Source organism: Protopterus annectens, chromosome 2.part1, assembly GCF_019279795.1.
Source record: "Protopterus annectens isolate FY-2018-M chromosome 2.part1, PAN1.0, whole genome shotgun sequence".
Classification (NCBI taxonomy): Eukaryota; Metazoa; Chordata; order Ceratodontiformes; family Protopteridae; genus Protopterus; species Protopterus annectens.
Genome location: NC_056729.1, coordinates 957,479,888 through 957,491,906, shown reverse-complemented (window position 1 = coordinate 957,491,906; position 12,019 = coordinate 957,479,888).

Sequence of the window (12,019 nt, the reverse complement as noted above, 5' to 3'; positions counted from 1 at the left end):
AGCAGTGCTTTACCCAGCACAATAGAGTTGCCCATAGTTTAATAGCGCTTTACCCAATGCAATAGAGTTGCCCATAGTTTAATAGCGCTTTACCCAGTGCAATAGAGTTGCCTAAAGTTTAAGAGTGCTTTGCCCAGCGCAATAGAGGTGCTCATAGCGAAATAGCGCTTTAACCAGTGCAATGTGTTTGCGCGGACGTGCGTGCCACACGGACCAGGGCACCGTAGGGCACCATGGAACAACGTAGAGCAAAGTTGCTTAAATTCAGCCACACCCCCTAGCCTGTCTGCACAGTATGAAAATAAAATGAATAACAAGGTTCGAACCCAGGACTCTGTGGATCGTAATCAAAGTACAGAACCATTAAGCCATGACAACTTAGGAGAAGCCACCACTGTTAACATACATATACTTAGTAATGGTAGATTAACCATTACTAAGCAGGTCTGCAGTCAGCCGAGAATTTTCAAAAATGGCCAATCACAAAAAAGTGTGGGAAATGCAGCATATTTAAGCCCCATAGGCTGGAATACTCACCATAACTGACTGTAGCTCACATCTGCAGTTAGAATGGCTGGTGCTGGAGAGGGTACACACTTTCGAGCGCAACGTTGGGGCATCAAGGAGTCGAAATACATGGAAGCAGCAACATTCAGGTTTGAGTACAACATGCATATCACTGGCTACAACCCTAGCTTCAGATAAGAGACATATACCAACCTTCTGACTGACACAACAGTGTCCAGAGCAAACAAGCATGGGCCCCACTTTGGAAATCTGAAAGGGCTATGCCTACCTAACCTAGCATTTTATAGCAGTGGGCTGCAATCACAGTGAGTAATGCATTCAGCACACAGCAGGCTGCATGCAATTATTGAATGGTGGACAGCAATTGCTGCAGAAGCTGTCACATGCACAAGTGCAGATACCTAGAAAAGCAGCCTGTACCTGCTGTCCACACATGTAATAATATCATTGCAGGTACAGGGAGATAGAGAGCGAGAGAGAGACACAGACAGAGACACAGACAACAGAGACAGAAACAGAGACAGAAACAGAGGGAGAAAACCCAAAACAAACAACTAACCAAAAAAAAAAACCTACAAAACTGTAACAGACGGAGAAGGGAACTACAAAGGTAAGGTATGTAACTCATATGTATGTGTTGGCATGTAGTAGATATTCCTGAAGAGTACTCTACACACTGCAAATCATCCATGTGTGGCAGCAGTACGTATCTATCTGTATCTGCATATGTGCATAGGGCAAGGGACATACTGCAACTGTTAGTGAAGGGTGGACAGATATCTGTCGTTGAAGGTTGTTATGTGCATATATCTATGTAGGTCATAGTGTGTGGCATAGAAAACAGCATGCAGTACTGCTATATGTCATGTGCTGGTTAAACGCTGTGGGACTGATTTGTCAGATCTGCTGTGTTACAGCCAGTGAGGCCTGCTAAAGCTACATGGGCCGAGGACACCCACATGCATTCTGCACAACACTGTGGAATATAATCACATAACTGTACATCCCACAACTGTCGCATAACTGATATCCCCACAATGAAAGGTGGACTGTACATGTGCCTACATGTACATCTATGCGTACAGCAATGGATGTGTACATGTATGTGTATAGATATGTATATATGTGTATATATATATATATATATATATATATATATATATATATATATATATATATATATACATATAGAGAGAGAGACTTGGGGCCATATGTACTGCAACAGGTGTGTGGTGACCAAGGCATGGACTGTAGACAAATGTTGATACTGCAGTGCCATTCCTCCTTTCCAAAACACTGTACACATTAACTACCACATAGGTAGAGATCTACCCAACACCAAAGGTGTGAAAAGGGAACATGGGACACAGGTGGACAGTAGCCACCTCTTTGATAAAGACAGTGCCACACTAGACCTGTAATCTGTCTGCATGGTATGTGTCATGACAACAGGTGTGTCATCTAGGGAAATATAGGTCAGTGTTCCCCTCTACTCATCACAATGCCCTGTGTGGTATGTACTTCACATGACAACTAAATCAGGTGGAAAGGCCACAGACATACCTCACAAAGGGTAATACTAGCCGCAAACAGATGCCCTATGCAGACTGACTCACAAAACCACATCTAGACTGTATTGCATACTGGCCACACAGAGGTGACCTCTGTCGGACATACAGAGGTATGTCACACCCATAGCTGGGTGACAACCGCCAAAGCAACATATCACAATCCCTCTGGGATACACACTCTAAGGCCCTAAACCTCGTCAGCTCACTAAACAGCACATGCTGGCTGGATAGGTTCCTATCTCAGAGATATGCCATACACTGGAATAGACCACCTAGCAATAGCAAACAAGGCTCCTCATTAGCCGTTGTCATAAATACCCCTGATGATTGTTTGGGAGATTGGTAATACACAGCAGGAACCCCCTCTGTGGTTCTGATTGGCAGGAGCAAGTGAAATCAAAGTACATGTGTGTCAAAGGCCAGGGTAGCATATGGCTAGGCTGATGTAGGCCCTTGGGCCAATAGCATATAACCTACCTATGACACTATGCACTCGCACATGTACTCAATGCAATAGCTGCTATGTGAGGTTGAATAAGTGTAAAGCTGAATGTGTGCAAGGTCTGTAAAGGTGTGATAGGTTAGTGTGGAGTTGTATCTGACATGGTAGTGTCTATCCTAGCTGTGACACCAGGAAAAGATGTGTATTGTACTGTTGGGCAGACATAGTAGTATGGCATACGATGTGACATAGTTCCTTGTTGATGACCGTGGTGTCTCATTGTAGGCTAAAGCAATACATGTATGCTTAGTGAGTGGTACTGCTGGTGAATCCAACTCCCATAGGAACTGTAGTACTACCTGAAGCTGTAGGCCTAAACAACACATTATGGTGTGTGTTCACATTGCTTGGAAACCCTGTCTTGTCTGTTTCCTGTAGTCTGCACAGAGGACAAAACTCAGGCATAAGGGTTTGTAAGTAGTGGCACACACTACTGTATGGTACACAGGTAATGCTCATCTGTGTTGGCATACAGTGGTGCGTTGTATGTTTGTCTGATGTGTGTGTAATTATGCCTGTACCATGGCTGCAATCATATGTGTGTTACAGGGTATATGTGTGTATCCAGCAACATATATACTCTGTTACAGCAGTATGCCACCTATAGTAACAACTAAACACATATGTTAGGCAGGGCTATGGCATCAATGACTAGGGTGGTTGACTGGTACTACTGTAACTGTACTTTACATTCATTGCAATGGATGACATCTCTGTTCGTGCATTGGCGTGATCTATACCCCTGTGTCGAGGTTGTGCATTGTGTCACAAACAGTGTGCCGGGTACTGTTGTATAGTGGTGTGATATATAAAGTGTGCCAGGCACTGTTAGTCAGTTGTGGCCTGAGAACCAATAAGTGGCAGTGAACGTGTGTAACCCCTGACAGACAAATGGATGGTATATATGTCAGTAAAGTGATATCTTTGGTTAAAGGTTTAAAGTGTGCCACAGGACTCGCTCACACATATTAGTCATATCTTTTTCAGCCAGATGGCCCACCAGCGCAACATGTCGTGCACAGCAGTGGAGAAAGATGAAATTGTCCAAAGCCTGGTGCAGCAGTACACAATGCTGTTTACCCAAAGCAGCCAGCACCAGCAGGAGCGGACTGCACTGTGGCAGGATCTTGTTCTTTGGGTAAATGACATAGGCATGCATAACTGGACATATGAGCAGGTATGCCATCACTGTAGTGATTTAATTAGACATGTCCGGTGGCGTGCGTCTGATATCCAAAGACAACAGCTTGCCACAGGTGGTGGGGTGGCCATTCATCCCCCCTCACCAGAGTGGAGGAGCTGCTCCTAAACGTGGTGGCTCCTGGACAACAGCACCAACAACCTGTGACGTGTTGTCATGGAGGCCGGAGCCACCCAGCTTGTTCACATGGAGCAAGCAGGTAACATGACCTATCTGTAGACTACAGTTAACTGTATTGTTAAATTATGTCTACGTGAGATGTGTACTGTGTGTTTAGCAGCTGTGCTGCCTAGTATTTTGCAGTACTGATATTTGGAATATTATCTCTACACCTGTGACTGTTGACTGTTGTTCCACTGTAGTTTAGCATACCCATTGTAGCAATGCCACAGTTGTGGCCACTGACGAACTCTCTCATATTCTCGTAGGTCTCTCTGGTATGACAGCAGGGCAGATGATCCATGCTGGTGAGTGTGGTATAACTGCAATGTTAGTAATAAAATGTGCATGTCATAGGTGAGGTGTAGGCCATGTACACGTAACACACCTACGCATAATGCATGCCGTGCATGTTTGCTGTAAGACGTTGCACAGCTCAGTAATGTCAGTAGCTGCCTCAATGACATGCAATACACAGAGCATAAGACACAGTTGTGGCAACACCGTACTGCACATTGGATAGGCATAGTTGCTACAGCTGTACGCAACATAACACATTTATCATACGCAGTACACAAAAACCTGCTACATATGGCGTTACCACACACCCGCTGTAAGGTCACACTTCGGTATCCCACATGTCATCCACACACACATGATGTACCTCAGGGGTAGAGACCTATCATGGGGCTGTGCAACACTCTTCAACACATAACACAGTCGTGTTAGGCAATGCTCCCTATTGGGCACCTCACACACCCATGTATAAAGTAGCTATGTAATTGTGAACGTAGCCACAGCACTGCAGTTCAGGTACAGCATGCTAGGCAGTGGTCTGTCACAAATTAGTAGCCATGAGTGACCACAAGATGCATGATGATGATGGCACATGGTACTACACCCCATCCAGTTACAGTGACCACAGTACTAAACATAGCAGTCATTGCTTTGCACCTCAATGTTGTTTGTGTGTGCAAACATATGCACCTATACACAATATGCATAGCATGTTGTGTGTGTGTGCTTACATATGCCAGTATGCACAATATGCACATCAGTCGCCATCTGTACAAAGTGTCACATATATGTCCTGGAATGCTATTGGGTGTATAGGTCACATGGCACACATGGGTATGTATGGTGTTTAATGTTGCAGTCGTGTAGCATGCCATGTCATGGCTGGCACCGACATATCTGCAATATGTCCCACACTCACCATAACCACTGTACAAGTGTTATGTTGAGCATTGGGATTCCTTCACATCTACATGCACCACTCAACCCGTGTGTGTACATAGCATGCATGTGCTACACCTGTGCCCACTATTATCTGCTATTGACACAGACACTGTAATCACACATGGCAATCTATGTGTCACACAGATAACACATGCAGCCATGGTATGTATACCTGTGAGTGATGGTGCACAGGACATTGCAGAGCTGATAATACATGCACAGCAATTTATTTTATTTATTTATTTTACATTTGTTGACCGGGCTAGTCCAACTGGATATATTTCCATTTTCAGCAGAGGCCCGGGGAGAAAAGCTCCACATTTAAAAAAGGAAGTACATTTTAAGCACAAAAAATAAATCATAATACACATTATTACCTATTTCTAAAATCAAGAATAGTATGAGTAAGAGCAGGGCAAGAGAAATGACAGAAAGTTGTCAAAAGAAAGAAGAGGAAGTTGACAATCTAGGGAAAAAGTAACATCCAGATGAATAAACTAACATGTTTTAATACCAAGAAGAGAGCTCATAGATCAAGGAGAGAGAAGCAGCGAAAAATGAGAGAGCAAGAATAAAGAGAAATACTAGTGTGGAAGAGATTTCTAGCCATAAGGAGGATAGATGAAGAGGAGGACTTCACAGAGGTAGAGATAGAAAGAAAAAGAGAGGAAGCAGGATGGAAAGAAAAGTAGGGAGAGAGAGATGGATTAGATGGAGCAAATTACTTTAGTCAGGATTAGAGCAGGGACACATCCAGTGGCTTTTAAGGTAAATTCTAAGTTTTTGTTTAAACAGAACAGTAGATGCAATGGAAGTAAGTTCAGTAGGTAATTGATTCCAGTGTTTTCCAATGGTGTTCGAGAAAAGGGAATCACCTGCTAGGTTATTGGATTTGGTTAAGGTAACTAGCAGCTTACTTGATGAACGGAGGGAGTTCAGATTAGAGTAGGGGGTTATGAGGTTAGAGAGTATAGGTGTGTTTTGAGGTTGGTAGAATGCTTTTTGGACAAATGTCAGTTGAGACTGTAGCAGCATGTTAGACAATTCAAGCCAGTTAATTTGCTGCAGATTCAGACAGTGGTGAGTTCTGAAGGGTTGACCAGTGATAAATCTAGCTATATTATTGTACGTGGAACATAATTTTGAGAGATTATTTTTCTTAAGGTTCGTATAGATTGGTGAGGCATAGAGAAGAGTCGAGATTAGATGAGAGTGGGCAAGAGTAGCTTTGGCTTGGGAGGTTAAGAAAGTTTTAATTCTATAAAGAGAGCCAAGTTTCCTGTTTACAGATTTAATGGTATTGTTGATATGACAATCAAAGGTAAGGTTGTTGTCAATCGTGACACCTAGCAGTTTGGTATCGGGTCAGGTGATATAATGGTTCCATTGTTAGATAGGATAGTAAAGTCTAATAGAGGGGATCTGGTACTGGGCTTAAAGAGTAGAAGTTTGGTTTTTTTAGCGTTTAGGAGTAGGCAGCGTTTTGAGAACCAAGTTTCAACTTTAGAGAAAACAGCTTGAGTAATAGTTTGAAGTTCAGAAATGGATTTAGCAGAGCAAATTAATGTGGAATCATCCATATTGTATACAAGTAGCCTGGGGATAGCTGTTTGTAAGTCATTAATAAAGAGGGAGAAAAGAAGTGGTCCAAGAATGGAGCCTTGGGGGACCCCGAGTGAAATTGGGAGAAGGGATGAGAGTTTATTATCCCAGAGAACAGCTTGTTTCCTGTTTGTAAGATAGGAACAAAACCATTGGACAGTCTTAGATTCTAAGGAGAGAGATTCAAGAATTTTTAAGAGAATAGAGTGGTTGACCATATCAAAGGCTTTGGATAGGTCAATGAAGAGAGCTGAAGACAGGGTACAATTATTTCGGTTCTTGTTAATAAGGTCTGTAAAGGTGAGGAGAGCGGTGGTTGTGCTATGAAAAGGCCTAAAGCCATGTTGACAGGGAGGGAGAATGTTATTTTTTATTAGGTGGTCCATTAACTGATAATGGACACATTTTTCCATGATTTTGCTAGTGGGGACAAGAGAGCAATGGGCCTATAATTAGAGTATTCATAGGAGTTACCTCCTTTGTGTAAGGGTATGATGTGAGAGATTTTCCAGATGTCAGGTATGGTTTCTTCATTTATGGTTCTGTTAATAAGAATAGATATGGGGTAGGCAATTTCCACGGCTGATTTTTGAAGGAATTCAGATGGGAGTTGGTCTGCTGAGGGGGTGCATGGTTTGAGTTTGTGAATACATTTTTGTATAATGGCAGTGGAGATGGGTTGTAGCCTAAAGGCTGGTAGTTTGGAGGTGGCAGGATCGGGGATACTAGTGTTGTCACTAGAGAGGTGTGAGGCCAAAGAGTTAATAGTATCAATAAAGAAAGAGTTGAAAGTGTTGGCAGTATCAAGGGTGGAATTCTTTTCAGATCCGGTAGGGTAAGGAGTGGTAGTCTGTCCAGGGTGTAGAAGCCTGTTAAGGGTTGACCAGAATTTTTGAGGGTTGTTATGGTTAGCTTGTTGGAGATTACTATAATAACTTCTTTTATCAGAGAAAATGGCTTTTTTGGTAGTGTTTCTTAGGTGTCTAAAGGTCTGTTGGTCTACGCTAGATTTGCTAGCTCGCCATTTTTTCCATGCTTTGTTTCTAAGAATCATTTTTTGTCTTGTGTCTTTAGATAGCCAGGGGGCAGGTTTAGATTTAATTCGGATGGAGCGTGATGGGGCATGATTATCAAGAATAGTTAGGAAGGTGGTGTTGAAGAAAAGCACAGCTTCTTCAAGGGGAAGTGTCTTTAGTGGGTTCCAATTGCAGGCCTTTTGTTCAGTTCTAAATTGAGTAGGGTTGAAACATTTGAGATTGCGTAAGGTCCTATAGATAGGTATATTGTTAGAGGCATTTCTTTGCCTAATAATAAAGGTTAGATTGTGATCACTAAAGTCATCAGGTACTGTTCCAGACTGATATTTAAGTTGAGGTTTGTTAATAAGTATCCAATCTAGAGTACTTCCTTTGTTGTTAGATTTATTAATCCTGGTAGAGGTGTTTATTATTTGACTGAAGCCAGAGAGGTTGATATGGGAAGCTGGGTTATTAGTAGTTAAAGAGGACCAGTCCAGGTTGAGGTCACCAAGAATTATGGTTTCTTGAGGATAGGAGGTGGAGAGCCAACTTAGGATATTTTCTATAGTGGTGGAATTATTTCCAGGAGGTAGATATATACAGATAATATAGATGGATTTTTTAGGGTTTAGTTGCAGCTTCGAGATGAGAAGTTCAGTTTTATTACTGTCTGGGTTATCATAGGATATTAATGTTACATTAAGTTCTGTTTTGAATAGAATTGCAACTCCTCCGCCTTTTTTAGTTTTTGGTCAAGTCTTAGGATGTTATAGCCTGGAGGTAGGATTACATTGTCTTTAGTAAAGGGTTTCAACCAGGTTTCAGTTAAACAGAGAATATCAAAGGAGTGATGTTGAAGAAGGGAGTGGAGATGGGTGATTTTGTTATTGACGCTTCGTATGTTAAGGTGACCTATGAGTAAAGTATTTGGATTAGAGGTTGGTAGTGGAAGGGAAGAGTTTAGTAAAGTGGTTGCCTCATCAGATGAAGTGGTTAAGGGCCCTGGGTTGGGGTGGATGTCCCCATCTGCTAAGGTAGAATGCTTATGTTTGAGGTAGGCTGTGATGGGGAGTACAGTGAGTATTTTGGTTTCCTAATCAAGAGATTTAGAATTTTAATGTGGAACAGTCTGTGATATCTGGCAAGGAGGTAGCTAGGGGTAGATGTAATGTTTAAATGAGTCAAATTTGTGGTTAGGAATTCAAAGGCAGTATGTTTGGGAGAGAAATTAAAGTGGTAGTTGGAATTCGATTCATAACAGGTTAGGAAGTATGGTAGTGTGAGGGCCAGAGAAATAATAAGTAGAAGTGTTAACTTGTTCAGAGTAGTTCCTGTTACAGGGGTTTTAGATATTGGTTTGTGAGTTTTGGTAGACATGTTGAGATGTGACAGAGAGGAGTAGACTAGATATGGGTTTAGTATCTAGAGTGAGTAAATAACACAGGTGGATATCAAGGTATCTGTGTAGTTTTAAGTGGGGAGGGAGAGAGGAGAGGTAGAGGGAGGTATCAGAAGGAGGGCGGAGCAAGTGAGATAGATGATTAGGGTAGGTGTGGATACAGAGGAGGAGTGGTATGTAGGAGTATAGGATAGGTGTAGATGTAGAGGTGTGGTCTGTTAGGTATAAGGCTACAGGCGTGGGGTGGGTGGGATAAGGGGTAGGGAGGGAGCCGGGCAGAAACAGCCAGAGAGGAGAGCGAAGTGTATCAGCAAGCACAGTAGCTGAAACACTACTGTTTCATATGCTACAGTTTAGCCAAATAATAAGCAGAGTTATTTCTTTTCTCATAGAAAGGATGAAAAGAGTAGGCAGTAGTTTCCAAGAATATAGCAAGCACAGGTATACAAGGACAGTAGGAGTTAGCAGAGGGAGAGTGATAGGTAAGGATAGAAAATAGGCAAGCAGATACAAAATAGAGTCAAATGGTAAGGAGTAAGGTAGGAAAGAAAGAGAAAGGAGAGCAGCAGCCAGGTCAGTAAAATAAAGACAGTAAGGAAACAGGAAAGACAAGTGAAGTGGAGTGTTTCAGCCGTAGTAAGGCAGGCTGACAAGGGATGGTAAAATGGCCAGGGGCAGGGGGGAGTAGCAAAGAAGAGGAGAGGTGGAGAAGGGTAACTATTATAAAGATGATGGCCTGGGAAGGGAAAGAACCTTAGCTGATATCACGTGTGTGCTGCCCACAGGAGGACAAAACTTAAAATAAAATATTTAGGCAAAAATGACATACAGCCAGTACTGGAAAGTTCTAGCACCAGTATACAGTCAATTCAATAGGAGATAGGGGTGCTTCTTGAGTGCCAACTTGGCCTGCTTTGTTGTTCCAGGGATACCAGGTGAGGTAGGTCAGCAGGGAGGGGGGCAACCCGTTGAAGAGCACTAGGCTTTCAATGCTGGAATACAAAACAAAGAGATAAAGGGTTAGGAAGACTAAAGGAGAGAGTAATAGCATAGGTGGTAAAGCATGGGAGTGGGTAGAGAGTTACCAGACTAAGAAGTATGTTAGCAGAGAGAGGGAAAACAAACATCTGCAACGGTACTCTAACATGTGTAACAAGATAATATGCAACAAGAACAACAGTTGACCTCTTGGAGACTGAAGCAGAGGTCCAAATCAAAGGCAATGGACAGCTTACCAGTGTTAATGATACACAGGGTATAAGACCTTGTAGCAGCCCTAGGTACTAGCTAAACACGAGGCCAATAACAGCCAAAAACAGGTAATACAGTCATCTCTACTTTGTAATATCAGGCGGCTAGTCCAGACACTAGAAACCAAGGCAGTTTACTAAAATCAAAGCTGTAAAATGTGTAATATAAGACACCTTATCAACTAAGTACTTTAGTCAATGGACATAGGAAGTAGAAAAGGTGATAACATACACTAAACAGGCTATAGGAGGCTTTAAGAGTCTCTAGTAACTGTATACAGTGCTTATTGCTATAGTACTAACTAACAATTGTTTGCTAGGAATAAGACAGTCATAAACAGCCACAAAAACAGCTCGTACTAAATACACAACAGGTTGGAACCTCAGCGACTACAATATGAGGAGTTAGAAATCATTAGTTGGTAAAAAAGCGACTAATTGCAGAGCTTGGTAAAGTAGCAGACCACCATTGAAAAGCGTATACTACACGCAGGGTCTCAGCTACTGCAATTTAAAACAGTAAAACATTAAAACATTAAAAAAGCAGTGGTTGTGTCATCAGAATCACTAGCGACTAATTGCAGAGCTTAGAAAAGTAACAGACCACCATTGGAAAGCGTTTACAACACGCAGGGTCTCAGCAACTGCAATTTAACACATAATCCAGGTTGGGACCTCAGCAACTGCATGAAAAACTACAATATATAGTGTTAGATAAACACTAGTGAGTAAAAAACCAGGGTCATTTATTCAAAAGTACTAGCGACTAGTTGCAGAGCTTAAATTAATAACAGGACATCATAGAAAAGCGTTTACAGCCACACGATCTCGGCAGCTACACTTAAGAAACGCTATTCACAGATTCTGCCAAATGGTAATCCCTGGTAGTTAGTAAACGGTGACTTTGAGAGCAGAAACACTTGCGACCAATCTCTGGGCTTACAAAGGGAGAGGTCACCATAAAAAAGTCTAAAAAACAACGCCGGATAACAGCGACGACAACTGAAGTCACTAATAACAAGTTCTAACAAATGTACATTCAAGAAAAGGCATTGTATGAGTAAAAAATACAGCAATGAGCAAAACGAGACAATTTACTGTGAAGAAATGTTCACTTACCGGCAGCACACCACGCGGACAGCCTGGGGGAACCTGCAGTTTGCAGGTTGAAATTTAAAGATGGCGCCTTAGCAAGGAGGCCTCTACTAATAGAGTTTGAGGGGATAGGGGGGAGGGGAAACAGAAGGTATGACCAATCGCAAGAAGGGTAGGATAAGGGCAGGAGATAGGAGCAACGAGAAACAGCCAGAGAGGAGAGCGAAGTGTATCAGCAAGCAGAGTAGCTGAAACACTACTGTTTCATATGCTACGTAGTTTAGCCAAATAATAAGGAGAGTTATTTCTTTTCTCATAGAAAGGATGAAAAGAGTAGGCAGTAGTTTCCAAGAATATAGCAAGCACAGGTATACAAGGACAGTAGGAGTTAGCAGAGGGAGAGTGATAGGTAAGGATAGAAAATAGGCAAGCAGATACAAAATAGAGTCAAATG